Source organism: Erpetoichthys calabaricus, chromosome 14, assembly GCF_900747795.2.
Source record: "Erpetoichthys calabaricus chromosome 14, fErpCal1.3, whole genome shotgun sequence".
Taxonomy (NCBI): domain Eukaryota; kingdom Metazoa; phylum Chordata; class Cladistia; order Polypteriformes; family Polypteridae; genus Erpetoichthys; species Erpetoichthys calabaricus.
The window spans coordinates 21835536-21863530 of NC_041407.2; the positions used below are offsets into that span (position 1 = coordinate 21835536).

The 27995-nt window shown below is 39.5% G+C and overlaps 2 protein-coding genes and 1 long non-coding RNA gene across 3 annotated transcripts in view; 1 reads left to right on the plus strand and 2 right to left on the minus strand.

The window, feature by feature from the left end:
• The window catches only part of mmd (monocyte to macrophage differentiation-associated), a 193040-nt gene that overhangs the window by 92315 nt on the left and 72730 nt on the right, over window positions 1-27995 (minus strand). The window lies entirely within an intron of this gene.
• Window positions 1-27995, minus strand: part of si:ch73-256g18.2 (small integral membrane protein 36) — a 123641-nt gene that overhangs the window by 22574 nt on the left and 73072 nt on the right. The window lies entirely within an intron of this gene.
• On the plus strand, window positions 99-27939 carry LOC114665002 (uncharacterized). The gene is made up of 3 exons (XR_003718330.2): window positions 99-236; window positions 975-1082; window positions 27662-27939. It is a non-coding gene; the product is annotated as an uncharacterized LOC114665002 (long non-coding RNA).

Consider the following 27995-nt stretch of genomic DNA (forward strand, 5'->3'; position numbering starts at 1 on the left):
GTCGCGGCACAGTCGCTGACGGAATAGATTTTCAGCCAATCAGCTCCTTGCTGTTTGCCCACACCTGCGTCTCATTGGTCGGGAGAATTCTTTCTCATTCTCACCGGACGCTCCGTCCCCTCTCAGTTTAGAGTAGACGAGGATGCGGGTCACGTCTGTTTTCTTCAAGTTCAGCCTCGCGTCAGAGGCGTGAGTGGGAGGACTGGTACCGTAGAATGCCGATAATGGAATTATTTGTAAGGCAATACTTTAAATTATTCAATATCTGAAAAGTGTTACCCAAACTACCCGTTTCCATGACACGGAGCATGGTGGAGGTACTCGTTGAAATATAATTTAAAGAAACAATCAAAAGCATAATGGATAATTTTGTAAACATATTTACACATAAAGCATATTATAGAAGCCAGTAGAGCATCAGCTCCAGTTTAACCACACCAGCGCCAAGTGACTCAAAGTGGTGGGCGAACTGGCGCCTTAATTAGATGTAACTGCGTCTTTATGCAGGTTACCAAAAACGCAACAAACACAGTCATAAAGTCTAGCTCCTGCTTTATTTATTTATTTTAGCATCTGTCATTGTGTACTTATTTCCACTGATACTTGCTTGACACTGGTTTAAAGTTAAAAGGAATTTCCCCTGAAGTGTGTGTGTTTTTCACTATAACGAAAAATTGTTAGCCTTAATGAACTTAACCAGAATTTTAGCTTTTCTTCCTTGAAACTATCAATAATCGACGCCACTTCTTTAAGGTTGTAGAAGTGTTGCAGAATGTTAATGTAATATGTTATGGGGACTGTACAGAAGTCATTTAAAAGCTTATTTACAAGACTGATTTAGAGCACGAGACCAGGCGTAATTGCACACTCTGCAAAGTGGTAGTGAAACTTCATTTGGAGATCTGCATGCAATTGCGGTCATAGTGTTAACAAACAGAAAAAAAAACTTAAGATCTTGTTTCCCTTCCCTAAAGGTCCCGTTCAGAAATGACCCTCACAGAGAAAGATACAGGTGGAACAGACAGGGTCTTCAGGATTTCCAAAGGAACCTACTTGTATGTTCAAAATGATTCTCCTGCCAGGTGAGAAGCTATCACAAGTTCACTCCATCCAGGACTGTAATTTGCCTTTTTGATTTCATTTTACACTGTAATCCAGGTTGACAATCAGGATTAAAGATTAGGAACATATTTGTTGTCTCCAACAGGTATATAGATAGGTAGGTAGATAGATAGATAGATAGATAGATAGATAGATAGATACTTTATTAATCCCAATGGGAAATTCACATTTTCCAGCAGCAGCATACTGATACAATAAATAATATTAAATTAAAGAAAGATAATAATGCAGGTGAAAAAAGACAATAACTTTGTATAATTTTAAACAGCCAATCAGTTTTTTTTTAAATATGAGAACAAACCATTCCAACAGAATACAACTCAACCAAACAAATACAATTATCATTTTAGTTACTTTTACGACAGTATGATTGAAACTCAACCTAAAAAAATTGTCCAAAGATTTTAAAACAAGCATGCACTGATTGTTGTCAATGTATTTTATTTCTCCAACCCATGTTCTACCTAAAGAATTGATTGATTAATGGGAAGGCAAAGTGTGTACTAACTTGTAAACAAAAACTGGACTTTGTGAAAGAACATTCTCCAACCCACCCACTTTATCCCATTCGGGGTCCTGGGGAGTGAGAGCGAATCCTGGAGCAGTGTGCAAAAGGCAGGGAATAACCCTGGACAGGGTCCTAGTCATTGCAGGGCCACCCAGTTTTACATACGGTGCCTTCAAAAAGTATTCAGACCCCCTTTTCACATTTATTGTGTTGTAGCCTTATGCTAAAATCATTTCCATATCAAACAAACTCAGTACCTCAGAATGGTAAAGCAAATAAAAAAAACACCTGAAATATCCCATTGGCACAAATATTTAGACTCTTTCCTATGACACTTGAAATTTGGCTCAAGTGCATCTCATTCTATTAATGATTATTGAAATGTTTCTGCACATTGTTTGGAGTCCACCTTTGATTAATTCAGTTGATTACAGATGATTAAGAAAGGCACACATCCGTCTACAGAAATTCCCACAGTTGACAATGTGTATCAGAGTAAACGTTTTTGCAGAACAGAAGTTTTCCCAAGACCATAGTGGCCTCCATAATTCTTAAATGGAATACGTTTGGAAAAATTATAACTCTTCTTAGAGCTGGCTACCCAGCCAAAATGAGCAATTGGGAAGAGGATTATTTTAGTAGTGGGCGGCACGGTGGCGCAGTGGGTAGCGCTGCTGCCTCGCAGTTGGGAGATCTGGGGACCCGGGTCCACTTCCCGGGTCCTCCCTGCGTGGAGTTTGCATGTTCTCCCCGTGTCTGCGTGGGTTTCCTCTGGGCGCTCTGGTTTCCTCCCACAGTCCAAAGTCATGCAGGTTAGGTGGATTGGCGATTCTCAATTGGCCCTAGTGTGTGCTTGGTGTGTGGGTGTGTTTGTGTGTGTCCTGCAGTGGGTTGGCACCCTGCCCGGGATTGGTTCCCTGCCTTGTGCCCTGTGTTGGCTGGGATTGGCTCCAGCAGACCCCCGTGACCCTGTGTTCGGATTCAGCGGGTTGGAAAATGGATGGATGGATGGATTATTTTAGTAATAGAGGTGGCCAAGAACCCAATGACCACTCTGTCTGAGCCCCAGAAAACCTGTGTGGAGATGGTAGACACTTCCAGAAGGACGATTACCACTACAACAATTCACTAATCTGAACTTTATTAAGGCAGTGTGGACAGATGAAAAAAATGAAAGTCTGCTTGGAGTTTGCTAAAAAGCATCCAAAGGACTCTCAGGCTATGTGAATCAAAATTCTCTGGTCTACTGAAACCAAGATTGAAATGCTTGTCTTCAGTTTTAAGCATCAAATCTAGAGGAAACCAGCCACCATTCCTCACGTGTGCAAAGCCATTGCAACAGTGAAGCATGGAGGTGGCAGCATGATGCTGTGGGGTTGTTTTTCAGCATCAGGGATTGGGAGACTAGTCAGTGTTGAAGGAAAGCTGACTGGAGCAAGGTATAGCGGTATCCTTAATGAAAAATTGCTAAAGAGCGCTCTCCACCTCAGACTGATCCAAAGGTTCACTTTCCAACAGGACAGTTACCCTAAACACAAAGCAAAGACAACACGGGATTGGCTTAGGAACAACTCTGTGAATGTTCTTGAGCATCCCAGCCAGCATTCAGACCTAAACTCAATTAAACATCTCCAGAGAGACCTGGAAATGGCTGTCTCCATCCAACCTGACATAGCTTGAGAGGATCTGCAGAAAATTCCCAAATCCAGGTGTGTGAAGCTTATCACATCATAGATTTAAGACTTTGGGGACGTTCAAAACTTGACATGATGTTTTTTTTGGAAAAAATAAGTGGGTAGGACTGGCAAGCTTTGTGGGGCAAAATGGCCTGTTCTCATCTACTGTAGATTGTTGTAATGTTCAAATATTCTAATGTTCTAGACAAGAAAACTCCAGGCTGCAATTGCTGCTAATGGGGGTTCAATGAAGTACTGAGTAAAGAATGTGAATACTTGTGTCAAGGGGATATTTCATGTTTTTTTTTTTTTTAATAAATATTCAGAAATTTCAAAAACTCTTGTTTTCACTTTGTTGTACTGGGGTATTGAGTATTGCTAGATGAGGGAAAAATAATTTAAATGATTTTAACATAATAACAAAATGTGTGAAAAGTGAAAAGATCTGAATACTTTCTGAAGGCACTGTAGAAATGAAATATTTTCATGTCATTTGCATGACTTGGTCATGGTCATTGCTTTTCATTAGGTAGCAACAACAACAACATTTATTTTTGCAGCACATTTTAATGCAAATGAGGTAGCTCAAAGTGTACAAGATGTCAAAGAAATAGATTTACCATGCGTGGAGTGATGCAAGCCATTGTAGCTTCTTTCACAATACCTATAGTTACATCCTCCATAGTGCTATGGAGTGAACACATCTGTTCAAGGAAACAAATGGAATGTAAGTTTAACTGGCTTAAAAACTGACTTTAAAAATTCTCAGCGTGTACGTAGAAATGAAAGAACTTAAGTAAAGAGTTTGATCAGAGACATGACGAAGCTGCAGGTCTCTGGGGCAAAGCTACAGTATTTCATTGTTCAGGTTTCACATGTTAACAACTCCATCAACTTGTGATCTAAATCTCTTGACAGGTGCTGTCTAATTTTCTATTTACAGTCCTGTGTTTTGTGACCATAATAAAGCTGATTCTGATTTGGAAATATATGATGAAGCTTATTGTAATTTCACAGTAATGAGTACCCACTTATAGTCTTTTGTTGGTATAAACGTAACATATAACAGATCCAAATAATGGAATACATTAGTACTGGGCAGCATGGTGGCATAGTGGTTAGCACTGAAGCATCCATTTTTTTCTGTATGTGGATTTTGCACGTTTCACTTATGTCTATGTGGGTTTTCCATCGGACATTCTGATTAACCTCCCATATCGTTATAAATTGTCCTTGTTTGTGTAATTGGTAGCTCCAAACTGGTTCTGCCTTGTGCCTTGTATTGTCGTGACAGGCTGCAGCTGTCTGTGACCCTGAATTGGATTAAGCATCTTTGAGCATGTTATGTTATTTTATAAGTTATCACAGTTAGTCTACTATGTTCTTTTTTTACTAAATAGTTCTTGGCTACCTTGGCTTGTGTTATGGTGACTTACTCTGTGTGTGTCTGCATAGAGGAGTGGCCTGGCAGAAAGGAGCTGCTGGTATACTTTGTAATATTACCCTTGGATTAAAGCCTGATGGGAAAAAAGCCTGTTCACCAATGATATAATCACAACATACCAGTTTCACATGGCTAGGTGGGGCTGGTTTAATTAGTACAGAATTATTTAGTACAAAGGAATTTGTTTCCTTTCTTGATAATTTGCCTCTATGTTTTTACATTTCTTACATCTTTTAATTTATCTTGGAAGCTTACTTAACACAAGAAGAAGCAACAGTACTATGTGGCATTATTGTTATTGGATATAGATCATTTAAAATTACCTAGTGTGTTTGTTACCTTAAAAGTCAAAGGAGAGATTGTGAGGAAATAGCAGGTCTGAACCGGCTTGTCCCTGCTGTTTCAAACTGTTTAATTGCAACGAGGGTCATATTTCCTTTCCCTGATGGAATCTAGATAGGCAACACTGTCACTTTGTATACTATAAGATACGTTGCTGCAGCTCAGGATGTCTTAACACAATCAAATAAAGGTCAGCTGTGTTAAATTGCATTTGACTGATGCTGAACACAAAGGAAAGGAAGTAACTCGTACTATATAAAGTTGGACGGATAAGAAAATACAAGAAATAGATTTATTATTAAACAGAATTGTTTTACTTGTATGCAGTTGCAGCTCCAGACACAATAGGGTACTCATGCTTTCAGATTAAAGTTAGTGTTCTGTTCCATTTTTGTTTAAATGTGCTATGAGAATCAAAGGAGAAATCATTAACTCTTATTCTGCCATTGATTTGTTCTATGTTTTCATGAGATTCTCTCCTCAGAGGTTGTGACTGAAATCCAGAGAATAGTTTTCCAGCCCTTACAAAGTGGACACAGCCAAGGAAAGAGGAATGCTGAATACTTTACTTTGGAAAATCTGTGCCAAGGATGGGTGCACTCCGTAATACTGACATGACTCAGACCATGTAGTAGTCACTATTTGGCCAAAGTGTATCTTCACCATATAGCTTGAGGTATAAAAGTGCACTGTCAGATCAGGTTTTCAATTTAATAGCTGACCAGTCTCCTTGTCCCTAAGGCTGTGGAGTCAGAGTAAAAATGTACCAACTCCGACGAAATGTAACTTGCAATATAATGTGGTACTTTTCCAACCTCACATATACTGATTCAATGAAACTATTTTTTCTTCTAGGTTTTTGATAAAGATATAGCTTCTTTATTAATTTTGTAAGTTCAGTCTTATGTTTAATGTTACTCAGTGTTTGTAAGCAACAAAAACATTGCTTCAGCCTTTAAACCTGAACTTTAACAGTTTAGAGAGGTAAAAGCTAGTCTGTTAATTCATGCTGGCAGTGATGAAATGCCCTGTATCTTGTATGTTGTGTGTTTTCCTTCAGCATAGTAAATATACAAGTCTAGGAGTCGGAGTAGGTGGTACTAGAAATTGAGGAGACGGAGTTGGAGTTGAAGGTTTTGTGTTTCTAACTCCTTAGCCCTGCCACTAAGAAGCTCCACTACAACATAATGCTGCCACCACCATGCTTCACCATGGGGATGCTATTAGGCAGGTAATGAGTACTGTAAGTTCTTCACCAGACATACTGCTGGGAGTTCTGCCCAAAGTGTTAATTTTTTTTTCCTTATTGGACCAGAAAATCTTTTCCTTCATGGTCTCAGAGTCCTTTATATGCATTTGGCAAATTCCAAGCAGGTTGCCATATGCCTGTTACTTAATAGTGGCTTCTGCCTGATTGATAGAGTGCTGCTGAGATGGCCATCCTTCTGACAGGTTCTTCCATCTCAGTAGAGGTCTTCTGAAGTTGTGTTAGAGTGATCATTGGGTTCTTGGTCACCTCCCTGAACAATGCCCTTCTTGCCCAGTCACTCAGTTTGGTTGGATGACCAACTCTTGGATGAGTCCTGGTGGGTCCGGACTTCTTCCATTTCATACCACTGTGATCCTGGGAACACTCAGCTCTTTGGCAATGGTTTTAATCTTCTTGCAATGATCTGTGCCTCACCACAGTTTCATCACAGAAGTCTATAGAAAATTCCTTGGGCTTCATGACTTATTTTTTGTCCTTTCATACACTTGGGTACACATGTGCCTTTCTAAGCCATGTCCAGTCAATTCAGTTGGCCACAGGTGGACTCCAGTCATGCTCTAGACACATCACAAGGGTAATTAAAGCAAGAAGGTTGTACCTGGGCACAATTTGGAGTGCCAAAGCAAAGGGTCCGAACACTTACATAAATTAGAGTTTTTTCGATTTTTAATTTGCAACCTTTTCAAAAATGACACATTTATCCATTTAAAATGAAATCTACAATGCAGTAAAGTGTGCAGAAGGTGAAGGGGTCTGAATGCTTTCTGAATCCACTGTATACTTTTTGGGATTTGTTCTGAAAGTTGAAGTTTATTCCACCTGCCATTATCTGTAACACATAATAGTAATAATAATAAAAATAATACATTTTATTTATATAGCACCTTTCCCATTCTCAAGGCACTTAACATGGATAACACCATCTATCTGTGTGTGGATAAGGTTTGAGGCTCTCATGCTTGTCAAGCTCCAGTTCTGATTTAATGCCATGTGTACACTGAATAATATTAAAATAGATGAGGACTGGGATTGGAGTTGAGTATCCTTATATTTACGTACAGCTCAAGGATGACATTTTAGACTTCACAACTTTGAATCTTGTGCATGTATTCCCAAGCAGTATATAGCGTAAAATTTAACATAATTTACCAATAAACACACAACAGAAACTCAAATTTGGATAACCTGTGCACAGAATACAGATTTTAAGGCTGATACAGATGTGTGTGTTTATACATCATTCATTTTCGTACTACATTTCGGCATGCAAGCACATGTGCCACTTCTTCCACCTTCATTGCTTTATTTATCATTGTCAGTTTTTACACATGGCCTAGCATATGTTACTTGGTGTAGAGCAACCCTGAGAGCAAAAATTAAAGTTCTTGATATAGAAAAGCAAGGAAAACTAATTCCCAACGAAGACCGAGTGTTTACTCAAAATACAGTGTATAAGGAAGTATTTGCTGTTTAAATATGGTATTTAGTTTAATAATGAGATATTTAAGTATACAAGCATATATTCAATCATTTAAGCATACAGGTTAAATGTATAGCATATGCAGAATCATGTAAGAGTGCAAGATATTTATCCATTTTCTCAGCCTTCAATTGCACTTAAAGCCATAAATGCTGTGAACCTGTCCAACATTATAGCCTTCTTTCCATGGACGTGCAGGACGTGCCGTTACAGCTAGTTAGACTGTATGTAAGAGTAGCTTTGTACTCTTTTCCATAACACTTCAGGACAGTTGTCACTTGTGAAATTGCATGGTGAAGGAATGTTTGATTGTTGCTTCTGTCATGTGTTCTTTTTGTATCATTTGAAATTTTCAGTTCATTAAGTTTAATAATAATTAAATGTCCACAAAAACCTTGCACAAGCACTTTGGCAGTTCTGTATTTTTATACAACACTTTTAATGTGATGTCTAGTTGGTAAAATAGGTTGCCATGTGCTGGAGCACCACTATAACCTACAAAAAAAGTCCCAAATAAAACCCATTTTGGCCAAAGAATAGCCACTCATAGGTATGACATAGGTCACGTAATGCCCACATCATCACGGAACACTCACGACGTCATTCACGAAGGTCCTTTGAGTCAGGGGTCAAATTTACTCTTTATCACAAAACTTCAAAAAAATGAGGATTGGTAATGTAGTCATGTTGGGTGTTGTTTTATGCTTTTTCCAGGTTGCTGATTGGGAATATTTTTGATATTTGATTCTTTACTGGGTGGTGGTAGCCTTCTAAGAGTAAGAGTCACTCCCATAAGATTAAAATGACACATTTCAACATAAGAATATGGGGTATTTGTTTTAGACTATTTCAAAGTCAGTAATTATGAATAGGTATTATTTTTGATGTTTGATCCTTTACTAGGGATTTAGCTCTCTATGGACCTCTGTCAGAGGGTGAAAAATACAATAGACTCTAGCTGCAGACATCCAGAGCACTTTATATTATAAGTCAATGATGACACTGTGGTGAAGAGTAGGGTTGGGGGAGGGTTATCTGACTCGAGTCAAGAAAATCAGGTGACAAAAACCTGCAATCCAATTGGCTGTCCAGCAGAGCTACTGAATCATGGAGCTGCAGCTGGACCCATCTCAAAAATGACAATTTTCTATTACAATTGAGAATATTTAGAATTAAACATTTAAATTGAAGTAAACATTTTAATATTTCAAATATCTGATGCTACTATTCTTGTTTGTTACATTTTATATGAACACTCCAAATTAGGGTTATACTAGTTCCAACTTTTTTTTAATTTTCTGTGTATTTTGTGTCAGTAAGATAAAGTATAATATACGAGGGAGAGTCAAGCTAAAGTTAGAAATTGGGTTTTATTAGAAAATGGAACAAAACTTAACAAAACTGATAATGTCACTTCTCAATGGAGTCTGCACCCTTCTCAATGCACTTGTGCCACCCGCCTGGAAGTGCCTGGATACCAGCAGAATAAAAGGCTTTGTCTTATCCTCCCAACCACTCATGCACCCAAGTTATTGTTGAACACTGCATGCCGAGGGGTACTCCAGTCACTAGTGCAAGTTACTGTGACTTTGATCCAAGCGGCGGGGACTGCTGTCTCAAGGAGTCCTTTTGCTGCAAGACTATGATGCACACTGCTAAAAACACCAAGGATTGTCTAAAGAAACTGAAGTTTGAGGTATTGCCACAGCCTTCTTATTCACCAGATTTCCACCTTTTTGGACCGCTAAAAAAACATCTGGGTGGTCATCGATTCAAGACAGATGACGATGTGAAGAAAGTGGTTCAGGAGTGATGGCGAGGACAAGACAAAACCTTCTATTCTGCTGGAATCCAGGCACTTCCAGGCAGGTGTCACAAATGCGTTGAGAAGGATGGAGACTACATTGAGGAATGACATGATCAGGTTTGTTAAGGTTCTGTCCATTTTCTAATAAATCCCATTTTCTAACTTTAGCTTGACTCCTCCTCATAGAATTGCACATAGTTTGTAGTAAAGATACATTATTTCCTGCTAATGGCACCAGTCAATCAATTACTCCTTTATTTCATACCAGATCAACAACAACATATTATGGCACTTTAACATTCAATATCTACAAATTACACACCAACAGTATAGACAGTGAATGATATAGTGAGGTAAATTTTTAAAGGACAAAAAACTGTCTAATGTCTGTATTATCTTAAGTTAAGCTGCAGGGATATGTAAGTCTGGCTACAAAGCAAAAGAACAGGATTTGAAGGATTTACCATCTGCTGCATTGAACACTAAAACCAGTGATGGAAGACGGAGTCACAAGAACATGCCTAAAAGTAAAATATAAGACAGAATTGAGCAAGCATTTTCTGTTTTTTGGCATTACATGAGATACTTTCATGCTCAAGCTTGCTTTTTTGTATGATTATTCTTTTGATAGCTAATTTAGTCCATATCGTTTTCCACGATTGTGATTGCCATCAGAAGTATGGCCAAACAGCTTTGTTTTGGCAATTTATTGAAAAGGCACCCATCATCCACAATATATGTAATGATGACTGGTTTATAAAGTTGCAAATCATACTAATGGAAGGATCTGCACTTGAACACAGGGAGAACATACAAATTCCACAACATGAGCAGCAGGTGTAGTTGCTGTAAAGTGGCATTGCTCCCTTTTGTGCCTCCTTGTTGCTTATTTATCTTATAGTGAATTGAAAATACATAATTTTACGAAGATACATCAGTGTTAATAGAACTCTACCTCAGAAAGGGAAATGTGAAAGAGAATGAAACAACAAAGACAGAAAATGTGGATGTTAACATCTAAATACGTTTTTAGTTTTTAAGCTCAACATGAAGGTTTTAGGCCTCTCAGATAAATCGCATTACAATTTACATACTCAACTGGACTTTGAAGACTGAGCGCAGTGCATCCACTGATGCTCCCTGACATTAGTTGATATGACTCCTGCTCGCTTGGGAAAACTAATCATTTATTTAGGAGACAAGTGTTTCTATTGAAATCTCCCTTTCAGTCTTGAAAGAGCTGCCATCTCTGAGGGAGGCCTGCTGTCGTGTAAAACAAATAAGAAAAGAAGGCCTTTGTTAATATTTGCAATCAGTAATGAGATTATACTAATCAAGGCACGCAAGTGTATTTTTTTTGCAGCAGAGTATAGATTTTTCTGGTCTGTTAGTCTTTTTATTAAAGATAACCATGTTAAACTACTAATTATGCTGTTAGACTATGTGCATGCAACTGAAGTATGAACCCACCATATTAAACGTATTACCTTGTTTCAGGTGGATGTGGCCAAATACACTACCAGTAGTAATATGAATATGATAAGGGTCCTATAGCAGTACTGCACATTTTGCATTTGAATTTTTTATTAAACTAGGATTAAAGTTGGGGGTTCCCCCCTGCTCTCTTCGTTTGGCAACTCCCCCGGCCTGCGCTACACGGCAGCCACTTCGCGTCTCTGCCGCTCGCGTTGTGAAGAGGGGTCTGAACACACCCCAAGGAGACGTAGTCGCTCCTCCGAAACCCCCTCTTAAATGGTGACACAATGGGAAACAAATACAGTACAATCCCTCTTAACTGGCTTTGCATTAACCGGCCGACAGAATAACTGGCCTGTTAAAATAAAATAAAATTAATTTTTTTTTAATCCTGAGTTCTTCTTTATATTTTATGTATGCACTTCCTTCTTTCCTGGAAGGTGAGAGGGCTCCTACGCTCAGAGTGATTTCCGTTTACATATTCCTTTATGAATTTTCCTCAGTGCCTTCTTCTTTCTACCTGGTGGCTCCCCTGCTTCTCCAATCGGGCTTCGCAACAGGGAAGTCGCCCTACCTGCAGGTGCAGCTGCCTTCCACACTGGTCTGGTAGCCCTCTGATCCCTAGTTACGTCGGGCTCCATCCGGACCGAGACTTGGGTTCTTTCCCCAGTGTCCAGGGCGCTCACGTTGGGGTTAAACCAGCCGAAAGCCTCCATGACTGCCGCTGTCTTTCGACGGCCAGTTATCTTCAATACCGGTCACTCCAGCTCCGTGATCACTCAGCTGGAGCGACCGCTTTCTTCAGCCCCACTAAGTGTCGGCCAAACACTCAGCTGCCTGCCTGCTCCATCGAATCTGCTCTCTTTCAGTCTCTCGCTCTCCTGCACTGGCTTTCCTCTAACTGCTTCCTTCTCCATATATGTACAGTCTGTCCTGACTGAGCCCCTGTACCTTGCAATTCCTTTAGAGTTCTCCTAGGTATCTTGCTGGCCTCCCTCACTTGTCTTCTTCTTGCATGATCACTCAGTTTTTTGTGGATGGCCGGCTCTAGCAGATTTACTGCTCTGCCATACTCCATCCATTTCTTAATGATTGATTTGTCTGAATTCCAAGAGATACTGTATATATTCCAGGACTCAGATATTTTTTTTTTCTCCAGTTCCTGACTTGTGATTTTCAATTGCCATTTCACATTTTTTTTGTCTTCAGTGTGTAGCTTAGTCAACCATACTGAATTACCACAAATTGGCTCTTAACACATTCAGGGGCATTTAAATTAAAATCAACAGAAACCGCAGACAGGTGATCTCCATTGAACTAATTCTGTGATTTCTAAAACAAAGTGTCTTCACCAGTAATGATTTAAGTGTGTCATATTACAGGGGGTGAATACTTATGTGATCACATATTTGTCTTTTATATTTGTAACAAATATACATCCCTTAGCAGAGATCTGTGTTTCACTTTGACATTAAAGACTTTTGTTCACAGTTGACCAGTGTCTAAAAAGACAAGTGAAATCCACTGTGATTCAAAGTTGTATAACAATAAAATGTGAAAAGTCTAAGTGAGCGAATGCTTTTTATAGACACTGCATGTAATGTTGTCTGCTCTGAGGGATGCTGGTGTGTATCGGACTATTCTTATAATTTGCACCTTCTATTTTGAGACACCTAAAACAAAGGCTACGTAGTTTCCACCTGCTGAAAATCCATCCATCCTTTATCCAACCCACTATATCCTAACTACAGGGTCATGGGGGTCTGCTGGAGCCAATCCCAGCCAACACAGGGTGCAAGGCAGCCCACCGCAGGGTACGCGCACACACACACAGACACACGCACACACACACACCCACACACCAAGCACACACTAGAGACAATTTAGGATCGCCAGTGCACCTAACCTGCATGTCTTTGGACTGTGGGAGGAAACCGGAGTACCTGGAGGAAACCCACGCAGACACGGGGAGAACATGCAAACTCCACGCAGGGAGGACCCGGGCTACCCACTGCGCCACTGTGCTACCCCCTGCCGAAAATAGAATCTCTAAAACTGTTAAACTGGTATAAAGAAAAGGCACATGCATTAATTCTTACAGTTGAGGTATTTTATACTGTTGCGTATTATATTGCCTCTTAGAACAGTTGTTCCCTCAATGGTAGTTACTTAATGAAGAAAGAGCCATTTTTTTTTATTGATGATCACTTTTAAGTCACAAGCTTTGTTAGAGACACCAAGTTTGTCTGGCTCATTTTCAATGGCTTCAGGAAGAGTTTATTCTTTTGACAGGAGGTGCATAATGTTCCAATTTTCATTGTGATCATATTGTTTGTTGCTAGGTGATAAATGATTTGAACACACCTTAACTGGATTAGGTTTTTGCATTCCGGTAACCTGTAAACAGTGGATGCTGGGAAACGTGGAGAGCTGCCGGACATCTTAAAAGCCACTTTGTAAGTCAATTGTTACCATCTTCTTAAGGATAATTAGTATATGTGCTTGTAGCTCTTTTCTAAGTCCCTGAAACAGCACTTAGCCCAAATGAGTAAACGCTGTAAACCCTTTTGAGCTTTACTCCAGCATTCTCCTTAAAGCTGCCCAGTATGATAAAACTTATACAGGTGGTGTCTGGAGTAGACTTGTACATTATGAAACATCCTGGCACAGTTTCCTTTTCGGCTTTAGGCCTAATTTACTTACATTTTTTGCCTTTCCTTATAAGCATTTCTTTCTTTAATTGAATTTAGCTTAACAGAGTAAGTGAAAGCATCTGTATTTCTTTTGAAATTTCGTTACAGAATTGGCACAGTAGCACTATGTAAACACCAAAGTTTCAAATTAACTTTTAGTTTCTGTTTACTAGCAATCCATTCAATTTCTTAAAACATGGAACCAATGCAGGACACATTTTTAGAAACTGAAGCTTTTTTCTGTTGCTAAAATACAAGCTAATCACGTTTTTCCACCTTTTCCAGATTCCAGATTCCTTTTATTATCATTGCACTTAGTACAACGAAATTGCAGCAGTCCTTAAGGTGCATTCACATATATTGGGTATATTGGACATACCGATAATTAAATTATAATACAATACAATACAATTGTGGCCAAAAGTTTTGAGAATGACACAAGTATTGTTTTTCACAAAGTTTGCTGCTTCAGTGTTTTTAGATCTTTTTGTCAGATGTTTCTATGGTATACTGAAGTAGAATTACAAGCATTTCATAAGTTTCAAAGGCTTTTATTGACAATTACATGAAGTTTATGCAAAGAGTCAATATTTGCTGTGTTGGCCCTTCTTTCTTTTTCAAGACCTCTGCAGTTCGCCCTGACATGCTGTCAATCGGCTTCTGGGCTAAATCCTGACTGATGGCAGCCCGTTCTTGCATAATCAATGCTTAGAGTTTGTCAGAATTGGTGGGTTTTTGTTTGTCCACCTGCCTATTGAGGATTGACCACAAGTTCTCAATAGGATTAAGGTCTGGGGAGTTTCTTGTCCATGGACCCCAAAATTTTCATGTTTTCTTCCCTGAGTCACTTAGTGACTTATGGCCTGGTGCTCCATCATGCTGGGAAAGGCACCAAACTGTTCTTGGATGGTTGGGAAAAGTTGCTCTCAGAGGATGTTTTGGTCCCATTCTTTATTCATATTTGTGTTCTTAGGCCACAGTCTGAGTGAGTCCACTGCCTTGGCTGAGATGAAGCCCCACACATGAATGGTGTCAGGATGCTTTACTGTTGGCATGACAAAGGACTGATGGCCTAAGCTAGTAAGTTTTGTGACCAGTCTATCTGGGAAAGTGAAGCATGCAAGGATGTGGTGATGGCATCTTCTGTGGACCTGTTTTCTCTATAAGCATACTGGTGTGCCTCTGCAGTGACTGGGAGGGTGGCTTTGATGTATTTAACCTATAAAAAACACTAAGGATTAAGACACTTAGAGACCTTTATATATATTTGTTCTTATAAATTTACATACCCTGGCAGAATTTGTGAAATATTGGCCATTGTTTAGAAAATATAAGTAATCTTGCAGAAAGCTTTCCTTTTAATTAAAGAGTGTGCTCAGGCGTAGCGATTTATTATCACATAATTTTGGGTGCCCTTTTTAAATGATTTGGATAAAATCAGTAAAAGGATATAAAAAGATATCTGAAGATCTGAAAATGTCTGTCAGTATTGTTCACACTCTGATCACAAAAGTGGAAAGTTAGGGGGTTCTGTTGTTACCAGGCTACGGTCAGGTAGACCAACCAAGGTTTCAGCCACAACTGCCAGGATGATCTGTCAAGTTGGTAAGAAATACCCACGAGCCACTTTAGCTGAGATACACGCTTCTCTGCAAACAAGTGATGTTGCTGTTTCAACACGGTAAGGAGGTACTTGAACAAAAATGGCCTTGCAAGAAAAAAACCTTTACTATGCCACTGCCACAAAACAGCCCACTTACAATATACCAAGCAGCATCTAGACAAGCCTCAAAACTTCTGGAACAAAGTCCTTTGGAGTGATGAGTCCAAAATTGAACTTTATGGTCACAACCATAAATGCTATGTTTGGAGAGGATGCAACAAGGCCTATGACGAAAAAGTACACCATCCCCACTGTGAAGCATGGAGGTGGATCTCTTAATGTTACAGGTAACTTAGTGAAAATTGATGGCAAGATGAATGCAGCAGGTTACAGGAAAATATTGGAGGACAACTTGCGTTCATCAGTCTGAAGCTGTGCATGGGACACACTTGCATCTTCCAACATGACAATGATCCAGAACACAAGGCCAAGTTGACCCTTCTGTGGCTACAGCAGAAAAAGGGAAGGTGCTGGAGTGGCCATCACAGTCTCATGACTACAATTTCATTGAGCCACTTTAGGGAGATCTGAAACGTGTAGTTCATGCAAGACAACACAAAAATTTACGGGACCTGGAGGCTTTTTGTCAAAAAGAATGGGCAGCTCTACCACTTGAGAAAGTCAAGGGCCTCCTCCACAGCTATCACAAAAGACTGCATGCCATCATTGATGCTAAAAGGGGCAATAAACAGTAGTAAGATCTAAGGGTATGCAGACTTTTGAGCAGGGACCATCTCATTATTTTCTTTATTATGTTTTGTTTAATGGTTGGTCTGGTCTGTGATGCTTTATAGTTTAACTTGGATTCCATTAAAAGTAAATGAAATGTCTTTTGCCTGATCAGTCATCATTTCTTCGAAGTGTGGTACACAGCTTACAAATTCTGACAGGGTATGCAAACTTATGAGCACAACTGTACACAATTGTGCCTCTAATAAACAATTATGCTCCGAAATTAATTTTCTAGCTGCATACATTTTTTTCTATATACAAATTAGAAATTTTGTTAAAAGAAACTGACTCAGTTTTTGTGTGCTTGTGATTTTCATGTGCTTAGTGATCTACTGGGTACTGGGTTTTTAACAGTTTTTGCTCTGTTTTTTGACTTTGCCTTCAGATTGTGTATTAGGACTTGTTTGCTTTGGATTGCCTTTGCTGACAGCTCCTTTTTACCTTGTGTGCTCTATGGAGCTTCATGTCCTTACAAACCATTTTTGTGATAATCAATCTTCTATTTTATAAAGATTCTATGTGGCCCTATGTGTACCTAGCAGGGGTTTTTGACAGGATATCCCCCTCTGGTGGTCATTGTTGGAAGTTCTTTAGGGACTTACATGCTATGGGACTTCCTGTCACAGTAATTTGCTTTATGGTTAAATTGCATTTGTGAACAACATTTAGTGTTTATAACTAACTAGCCATCCCCCGCGGCTCTGCTCCTAGTAGTGAAACAGGACAAACTTTAAAAATCAATAAACAAACAGGTATTGCTAGCTAAGTGGAGGCAAGGTTCGGTCCAAAATGTGGCCATAGGTAGAATGATTTGAACGGAAGCTGGCATGTGAGTGAGGAGGGCACGCCCGGCTCTCCACTCCTGACGTCACACTTCCCCCTCCCCTTAGCCCACAGCCTCTGTGTCGGATTAACACGAATAAATCGCTCCTGCAAGTGAACTATGATACTTATCGCGATGAGAAAAGTCACAAAATCAACTGGAATGTTCAATCAAATTATAGAAAAAAACTCGATCTAAATACATTAAGTAGTGCTCTCGTGAAAAGCAGACAGACAGACAGACAGACAGATGTTGGATTTTATATATATATATACAGCACTGTGCAAAAGTTTTAGGCAGGTGTGAAAAAATGCTGTAAACAAAGAATGCTTTCAGAAATATAAATAATGATTGTTTATTGTTATCAATTTACAAAATGCAAAGTGAGCGAACAAAAGAAAAATCTAAATCAAATCAATATTTGGTGTTACTACCTTTTGCCTTCAAACCAGCATCAATTATTATAGGTACACTTGCACAAAGTCAGGGATTTTGTAGGATTCTAGTCAGGTGTCTGATCAACCAATTCTACCAAACAGGTGCTAATGATCATCAATGTCACACGTAGGTTGAAACACAGTCATTAACTGAAACAGAAACAGCTGTGTAGGAGGCTTAAAACTGGGTGAGGAACAGCCAAACTCTGCTACCAAGGTGAGGTTGTGGAAGACAGTTTCATGTCATGGCAAGGTTGAGCACAGCAACAAGACACAAGGTAGTTATACTGCATCAGTAAGGTCTTTCCCAGACAAAGATTTCAAAGCAGACTGGGGTTTCAAGATGTGTTGTTCATGCTGTTTTAAAGAAGCACAAAGAAACGGGCAACGTTGAGGATCGTAGACGCAGTGGTCGGCCAAGGAAACTTAGTGCAGCAGATGAAAGACACATCAAGCTTATTACCCTTCGAAATCGGAAGATGTCCAGCAGTGCCATCAGCTCAGAACTAGCAGAACCCAGTGGGACCCAGGTACACCCATCTACTGTCCGGAGAAGTCTGGCCAGAAGTGGTCTTCATGGAAGAGTTGCAGCCAAAAAGCCATACCTCCGACGTGGAAACAAGGCCAAGCGACTCAAGTATGCACGAAAACATAGGAACTGGGGTGCAGAAAAATGGTAGCAGGTGGTCTGGACTGATGAGTCAAAATTTGAAATATTTGGCTGTAGCATAAGGCAGTTTGTTTGTCGAAGGGCTGGAGAGCGGTACAATAACGAGTGTCTGCAGGCAACAGTGAAGCATGGTGGAGGTTCCTTGAACGTTTGGGGCTGCATTTCTGTAAATGGAGTTGGAGATTTGGTCAGGATTAATGGTGTTCTCAATGCAGAGAAATACAGGCAGATACTTATCCATCATGCAATACCATCAGGGAGGCATATGATTGGCCCCAAATTTATTCTGCAGCATGACAACGACCCCAAACATACAGCTAAAGTCATTAAGAACTATCTTCAGTGTAAAGAAGAACAAGAAGTCCTGGAAGTGATGGTATGGCCCCCACAGGGCCCTGATCTCAACATCATCGAGTGTGTCTGGGATTACATGAAGAGACAGAAGGATGTGAGGAAGCCTACAGTGGTGTGAAAAACTATTTGCCCCCTTCCTGATTTCTTATTCTTTTGCATGTTTGTCACACAAAATGTTTCTGATCATCAAACACATTTAACCTTTAGTCAAATATAACACAAGTAAACACAAAATGCAGTTTGTAAATGGTGGTTTTTATTATTTAGGGAGAAAAAAAAAATCCAAACCTACATGGCCCTGTGTGAAAAAGTAATTGCCCCCTGAACCTAATAACTGGTTGGGCCACCCTTAGCAGCAATAACTGTAATCAAGCGTTTGCGATAACTTGCAATGAGTCTTTTACAGCGCTCTGGAGGAATTTTGGCCCACTCATCTTTGCAAAATTGTTGTAATTCAGCTTTATTTGAGGGTTTTCTAGCATGAACCGCCTTTTTAAGGTCATGCCATAGCATCTCAATTGGATTCAGGTCAGGACTTTGACTAGACCACTCCAAAGTCTTCATTTTGTTTTTCTTCAGCCATTCAGAGGTGGATTTGCTGGTGTGTTTTGGGTCATTGTCCTGTTGCAGCACCCAAGATCGCTTCAGCTTGAGTTGACGAACAGATGGCCGGACATTCTCCTTCAGGATTTTTTGGTAGACAGTAGAATTCATGGTTCCATCTATCACAGCAAGCCTTCCAGGTCCTGAAGCAGCAAAACAACCCCAGACCATCACACTACCACCACCATATTTTACTGTTGGTATGATGTTCTTTTTCTGAAATGCTGTGTTCCTTTTACGCCAGATGTAACGGGACATTTGCCTTCCAAAAAGTTCAACTTTTGTCTCATCAGTCCACAAGGTATTTTCCCAAAAGTCTTGGCAATCATTGTGATGTTTCTTAGCAAAATTGAGACGAGCCCTAATGTTCTTTTTGCTTAACAGTGGTTTGCGTCTTGGACATCTGCCATGCAGGCCGTTTTTGCCCAGTCTCTTTCTTATGGTGGAGTCGTGAACACTGACCTTAATTGAGGCAAGTGAGGCCTGCAGTTCTTTAGACGTTGTCCTGGGGTCTTTTGTGACCTCTCGGATGAGTCGTCTCTGCGCTCTTGGGGTAATTTTGGTTGGCCGGCCACTCCTGGGAAGGTTCACCACTGTTCCATGTTTTTGCCATTTGTGGATAATGGCTCTCACTGTGGTTCGCTGGAGTCCCAAAGCTTTAGAAATGGCTTTATAACCTTTACCAGACTGATAGATCTCAATTACTTCTGTTCTCATTTGTTCCTGAATTTCTTTGGATCTTGGCATGATGTCTAGCTTTTGAGGTGCTTTTGGTCTACTTCTCTGTGTCAGGCAGCTCCTATTTAAGTGATTTCTTGATTGAAACAGGTGTGGCAGTAATCAGGCCTGGGGGTGGCTACGGAAATTGAACTCAGGTGTGATACACCACAGTTAGGTTATTTTTTAACAAGGGGGCAATTACTTTTTCACACAGGGCCATGTAGGTTTGGATTTTTTTTCTCCCTAAATAATAAAAACCATCATTTAAAAACTGCATTTTGTGTTTACTTGTGTTATATTTGACTAATGGTTAAATGTGTTTGATGATCAGAAACATTTTGTGTGATAAACATGCAAAAGAATAAGAAATCAGGAAGGGGGCAAATAGTTTTTCACACCACTGTACATCCACAGAAGATCTGGGGTTAGTTCTCCAAGATGTTTGGAACAACCTACCAGCCGAGTTCCTTCAAAAACTGTGTTCAAGTGTACCTAGAAGAATTGATGCTGTTTTGAAGGCAAAGGGTGGTCACACCAAATATTGATTTGATTTAGATTTCTCTTTTGTTCATTCACTGCATTTTGTTGATTGATGAATATAAATGATTAACACTTCCATTTTTGAAAGCATTCTTTGTTTACAGCATTTTTTCATACCTGCCTAAAACTTTTGCACAGTACTGTATATATAGAGAGAGATGTGTGGATCTTATTGAAGTAATATATAGTCTCTGCGTAATTTAATGTTAATGTTAAATTCACTTTAATGTTTCCTTAATTAGAAGTCTTGAATTAAGGAAGACAAAACTTTCAGGATCAGGTTGTTATAATCACTGCTCATGATCCATGAAAATAGTGTTGTGTTGCTTTTTTATTAGCACATGCAAGTAAGAATTTCATTGTACTCTGTACCTGTGACAATGATGACTCTATGAACCTATGGAACCAGAATCCGTCCATATCCATCTTTCCATTTTTCATATCTACTTTGTCCATTATGGATTTTTAGCGAGTGGGAGTTTACAATAACAGCAATATACTCTATATATTATTGAGGGACACCTTCAAGGTACTTGCAAAGTACAAACATGGGTCGAGAAAGGGTGCTGTTGCTAACTTTGTCTTCCTTTTGGTCCATTGTTCCCTTGAGCAAGTTCCGGAAAATGAATGGCCTGGCCTCATTTCCCCTCCTAACTCAGAAGTCCCACTTCTTTGAGAGAAACCACTTTATATACTGTCCATACAACCAAGAAGTGGCCATTAATTTTGGGATCTGCATCTGAAAAAGACAGAGCTCCTGCTTGGTGGTGATCCAGTTGCAAGCTGAACCACGACTGAGGTCATTCATTTTGCTTTACTTTCACTTTGGTTGAGTTGTGAAATGGGGTTTACTTGGGTGATACTGTCATTCTGTCTGTCCTTACATTATATATATATATATATATATATATATATATATATATATATATATTGCATGCTTTGTATCCTTTTTTTGTCTGTGTGTTTCTTGTTAACATTGTATTATTATCTACTGTGTTGAGGAGACATGCAAGTAAGAATTTCATTGTACAATCCAAGTCTCACAATGCCCTGTGGGAATCCGCAGCACCGCTGCAACCCAGGGGAACGTTCTGGAGGGGTAAAATGACAACGAATACTTTCCTTTATTTTAAAATACAAATGGCATACAGGCTTTGCAGAAGTTTACACTACAGTTTACGCCTTTATCAGCTTAAATATGCAAATCAGCTAAGTTTTCATTTTTGTTTTTCCTTCCTGATTGATTGAGAGGCTTGTGGTGTTTAACGAAACTTGTTTTTTACAAACTGCAAAGTGTTCAGATTTAAGTAGCTGTCACCACTTAACAGGAAGTCTCGAAGAGTTCCAAGCAGTTTCAGGTGCTGGCGGGAAGTCCGCCTTACAAAGCATTATAGATTTGTCTTGTCTCTGTGAAGCTTCTTTCCTAATGCAACTCATACTCTTTTCCACTAAAGCAGATCCTTCACTGACGGTCTGAAAATTGTATGGCTCTCTACATATTTCATTCATTCTCTTCTGCACTTGGTCTTTCCCCTGGGCTGCACACTGTTTCAGACACTGTAATTGTAGCAACACTTCACAATTCTTGTATTATAATGCTTTCAGTGTGGCATTGTGATGTAAGCTTAATAATCATTGCTCGATCTAATTCTAATCTTTTTGTGTGTTCCCCTTTCCCATCCTCCTTGTTGATTACTACAACTCAGACCTCCAGTCAGAATTAAATAGAATAATTACTTTTAAACACAGGGAGGTCTTCTTTAAGCATTTGGCTCCATGGTATAATTCAGCACTATGTAGGGTCAGTGCTACCATTAAGGTGAAATGGGCATTTGTCTAGGGTGCAGATAATAAGGGGGAAAAATCCCAGCGTCACGGGTTAGCTACCGAACAGTTGGTTGGTGCACTAATAAGCTTGGCCTAGGGCACTAAATAACGTAGCACTGGCACTGGCACTAGCACTGGCACCATGAGTGTCTTGTAAGAGTGGTCTTACTGTCCATGCCTAGGTTTTGTCCGACCATCAAAGAGGTTACAGAGATGCACTAACTGCAGTCAAGGAAGCCAAGAGTGGCCATGATAACCTGAGGGTTTTGTTTTCTGTGTTTAATAAATTACTTCAACCTGCATCTGGCCTGTTTTTCTCTGCCACTAGACTATGAAATATTTCTTCACTTTTTTCTGTGATAAAATCAAAAACCTACAGTAAATAATTCAACAAATACAAGTTCATCCTCCTTTTGTATTTTTCCCAATGACCTCTCTCTGTCTAGCTTCTTTTCCGAATTTAGATGTATTAATGAACTGCTCTGTAACATTAGGCTCAGTACTTATGCACTGGATACCATCCCAACTACATACTTCCGACTGTTATGACAATAATAAATATATCCCTTGATACCGGCTCTATGGCAACTACTTTGAAAATCCCTTCTGTAAGCCCAGCGTTGAAAAGGTCTGGTGTTGATGCTGACCAACTGAATAATTTTTGGCCTATCTAGATATTCAAGATGTCACCAAATAAGTGTGGTATGACACAAATTGCTCTCTCCGTACTCCCAGTGACCTGATCCTACCTGTGCTGCACTGTGTACCCGCCTGCTGGTTTCTGTGTAATTTTACTTTATGTTACTTTTTTAAAAAAAAAACTTTCATCTTATTTACTGTGTTTATTTATGTTGTTTATTCATTCATTCATTTATTTATCTTTTGTCACTCTTATTTATTCACTGTCTTTATGTATACATCACTGCAACTGTGGTACAAGAATTTAACTATGCTCTGGCAGCGTATAACAGTAAAGATCTCTAATCTAATCAATGCCTCTGTATTACCTTTTCTGTCTACAGTTCTCAAGCGTGTTGTTGCCTCTAAACTCACCAATTACTTAACTTATAATAAGCTGATGGAGCCCTGTCAGTCTCATGTCAGAGCACAGCACAACTGCGAAAATGCTCTGCTTCGGGTAACTCCTGATTTGTTTATGGCAGCAGACTCTTTGCAGACCAGTGTCTTAATTCAGTTCTGTAGTTCCCAGACTTTGGGACAACTTCCCTAAATTAATAAGATCTGATAATTCAATTAATTCTTTTTTTTAAATAACTTAAAACTCATTTGTTCAGGAAGACATTGAACTGACCCTGACATTCCAGAACTTTCTTTCAGTCCAAGTGATTTGTGTTTGTATCATAAATAATGTTATTTGTTTGGAGTTTCCTTATACTGTAGCATTTAGTATTTTATTCTGGTTTATTGTCTCATGTTATAATTCAAGGCTTTCCTGTATTTACAGTCATATGAAATAGTTTGGGAACCCCTCTTAATTCTTTGGATTTTTGTTTATCATTGGCTGAGCTTTCAAAGCAGCAACTTTCTTTTAATATATGACATGCTTTATGGAAACAGTAGTATTTCAGCAGTGACATTAAGTTTATTGGATTAACAGGAAATATGCATCATAACAAAATTAGACAGATGCATAAATTTGGGCACCCCAACAAAGGTATTTTTTTTTTGTTCTTTATTTCGCCTTATACGATTTCTCATATTAGGAATTTGTTAGTTTTCGCATACCCCTTGGGGTCAGAGCGCAGGGTCAGCCATTGTGCAGCACCCCTGGAGCAATTAGAGGTTAAGGGTCTTGCTCAAGGGCCCAGCAGAGTAGGATCTCTTTTGGGAGTGACGGGGATTCGAACCGGCAACCTTTGGGATACCAGCGCAGATCCTTAGCCTCAGAGCCACCACTCCAACTCAAATTACATTACAGTATTACAACAATACTTAGTTGGGCCTCCTTTTACAAATATAACAGACGCCTCTAGATGCCTCCTATAGCCTTTGATGAGTGTCTGGATTCTGGATGGAGGTCTTTGTGACCATTCTTTCAAACAAAATCTCTCCAATTCAGTTCAATTTGATGGCTGCAGAGCACGGACAGCCTGCTTCAAATCTTCCCATAGATTTTCGATGATATTCAAGTCAGGGGACTGTGACAGCCATTCCAGAACATAGTACTTCTCCCCCTGCATGAATGCCTTTGTAGATTTCAAACTGTGTTTTGGGTCATTGTCTTGTTGGAATATCCAACCCCTGCGTAACTTCAACTTTGTGACTGATGCTTGAACATTATCCTGAATAGTTTGTTGATATTGGGTTGAATTCATCCGACCCTCGACTTTAACAACAGCCCCAGTCCCTGAACTAGCCCCACAGCATGATGGAACCTCCACCAAATTTGACAGTAGGTAGCTGGTGTTTTTCTTGGAATGCGGTGTTCTTCTTCCGCAAATGCAAAGTGCTTTTTGTTTTGACCAAATAACTGAATTTTTGTCTCATCAGTCCAAAGCACTTTGTTCCAAAATTAATCTGTCTTGTCTAAATGAGCATTTGCATACAACAAGCGACTCTGTTTGTGGTGTGAGTGCAGAAAGGGCTTCTTTCTCATCACCCTGCCATATAGATGTTCTTTGTTCAAATTGTGCTGAATTGTAGAATGATGTACAGATACACCATCTGCAGCAAGATGTTCTTGCAGGTCTTTGGAGGAGATCTGTGGGTTGTCTAACCATTCTCACAATCCTGCGCATATGCCGCTCCTGTATTTTTCTTGGCCTGCCAGACCTGGGTTTAACAACATCTGTGCCTGTGGCCTTCCATTTCCTGATTCCATTCCTTACAGTTGAAACTGACAGTTTAAACCTCTGAGATAGCTTTTTGTAGCCTTCCCCTAAACCATGAGACTGAACAATCTTTGTTTTCAGATCTTTTGAGAGTTGCCTTGAGGATCCCATGCTGTCACTCTTCAGAGGAGAGTCAAAGGGAAGCACAACTTGCAACTGACCACCTTAAATACCTTTATATCTCATTATTGGACACACCTGTCTATGAAGTTCAAGGCTTAATGAGCTCATCCAACCAATTTGGTGTTACAAGTAATCAGCATTGAGCAGTGACAGGCATTCAAATCAGCAAAATTACAAGGGGACCCACATTTTTGCACAGCCAATTTTTCACATTTAATTTCATTTCATACAACTAAATACTGCTTCACTAAAAATCTTTTTTCGGAAAGCACCCCAGTACTCAGATGTTCCTAGGAAATGAAAGACATACCACTATTATCTTTTTTGTTGAAAGGAGAGTAAATTGTTATGCAGGCTGAGAGGGGTTTCCAAACTTTTTCATATGTCTGTATCTTTGTTTAGTGTTTTATGCTGATATATATTGTATCGAATATGGTGTATTTAATCTTTTTTCTTATTTTTCCCAATTGATTTTGAATATCTGTAAAGCAATTTGAGCATGGAAAATGTGGAATGTAAATCATTGCTAGTAATGTTATAATTAGTATTTAAAAGTTTAATGTTTACTTCTGAAAATTTTAAAGATATATGTAGTTATAATTGGTTATTTCAAACAGGGGTGATCAACTTTGGTCCTGGAGGGTCGCAGTGCCTACAGGATTTTGTTTTCTTAATGATGACTGAGAAACTGAATGTTCAACTACCATTTTAATGCTTAATTTTAATTGTCTCTCATGTTAACATTTCCCACCCTTAACTGCTTATTGTTGTCTTAAAATACTGCATTCAATGTTTTTAATTGCTCATTTTTTACCACGCTTATTTTAACTTCACCTGTTTGTTGTCTGGTACAAATCTTGTAATCGATATTTAACCCACTTCCTATCGTCCACATGACTTGAAATTTTGCACACTTACTCACTTCCGATGACACTAATTGATCAATTAATCCTTGTTAATTAAAAAATGAAACTTTCATATGAAGAATAGTTAAAAGATTTCACCAATAGATGGCGCTAGTAGCGGATACAAATATTAAAGGAAGTGTTAAAATATTGACTACAAAATTATACTAAAACAAACCCAAGACTAAAAAGTTGAATATAATATATATATCCATCCATCCATCCATTTTCCAACCCGCTGAATCCGAACACAGGGTCACGGGGGTCTGCTGGAGCCAATCCCAGCCAACACAGGGCACAAGGCAGGAACCAATCCCGGGCAGGGTGCCAACCCACCGCAGATAATATATATACTGTGTATATATATATGTATATATATATATATATATATATATATATATATATATATATATAAAATACTTTTTAAAAACCACGCTTATATTAAGTTAAAAAGTGTACTAAAAAGTAAAAAATAAGTCTCTTATACATCACTTGTAAAATAAAGGAACCAACAGCTCTCCATTTAACCTGTTTGCATTTGTACCTGTGTGCATTCATCTAGTTTAATAAAATATTTGGAAGTAAACCAGAGAGGAAAAAGTGAAGGACTGAGAATTTCAAATCCGTTTAAAGAGTCAGATCATGTCAAAGGAAAAAAAAATCCAAGCTTTAAGAATAATCTGACATGGCAAGAGTTAAAAAAGTAGCAAGTGTGACCACATGGTGCGCCAGAGAGCCCCAAACCACAGACTCAGTAATGCACCACACATTGAGTGAATAAAATAAAGGACTTGTTTATGCCACCAAAGCATTTTTCACAACCACCTCTCCAATAGCAAGCCACCAATACAATAAATGAACAATAAAACACCAATTGCTCCTCCTTCTCCACTGCCACTGAGTTTTTAGTGGGCAAAACTTTCTTTTATGCCGGATCCGGGAATGCTTTTGGTGCCATTCTGTCTTCTCTAGGAAGCACTTCTGGGCCATGGACAAAGTAGGGTGGTCCTCTCCCAACAGCACACTCTATCGATCCCAAGGAACCCCTACAGGGCTGCACTTCCAGACTCCATTTCCCTAGCACCCCTGCAGGTGTCCCAACTGGGTTCTCATACGAGGACCTGCCACTGCCACCTAGCGCATAGGGGATGGAACCACTCCCAGCTGCAACTTCTGCTGGTCCACCCATTATTTTATACCAGCTAGACACAGAGTTATCTTTCTGCCCAGCCAGACAAACTTTTCAGCGTTCCTCTTGGGTAATAACCCATGCTCCTACCTGGCTGTAAGGCCCGTTCTTATCCCACACAAGCCATAGAATTAAATAAGATCTGTTATTGGCAAACATGGGCTTCTAATTAAGCAACTGGGTTGGAACAAAAACCTGCAGGCACTGCGGCCTTCAAAGACTGAAGCGGCTCACCATTGATTTTGAGGATAGCTGGACCTTTGTATAATGCTTAGGATCATGGAGTATGCCTGGGTCACACACGTGTACATGGGAGACGGTTTACAGACTCAAATAGTGCTGTTTATCAGTCGAATGAGGGGTTGGCGCAGTCACCTGATCCTTTCTCCTTTTGTTCATCTGCAGACCAGACAAACACCGCACCACTCAGTGACATCACCAACGGACAACCCACTAATGACTCACTTCCGGCACCACCCTCTGATGATGTCATCTCCGATACCTTCCAAATCAGTTTCTGTTCCAGTCTTCCCAACTCCACCTCTTCCTCTATTCAACCATATTTCTAGACCAGTTTTCAACCTGTTAGTCAGTTCTGTTGTGGACTCCAGTTTGGAAAGTCATGTTTCTTTTATTTTGCTGGCCAATTTTTCAAGTATACGGGGTGACCATCCCCAAACCTTTTTCTGTTTGTTGCCTTGCTTTATTACACCTGCCATGTTCCACTACTGTGTGCAGT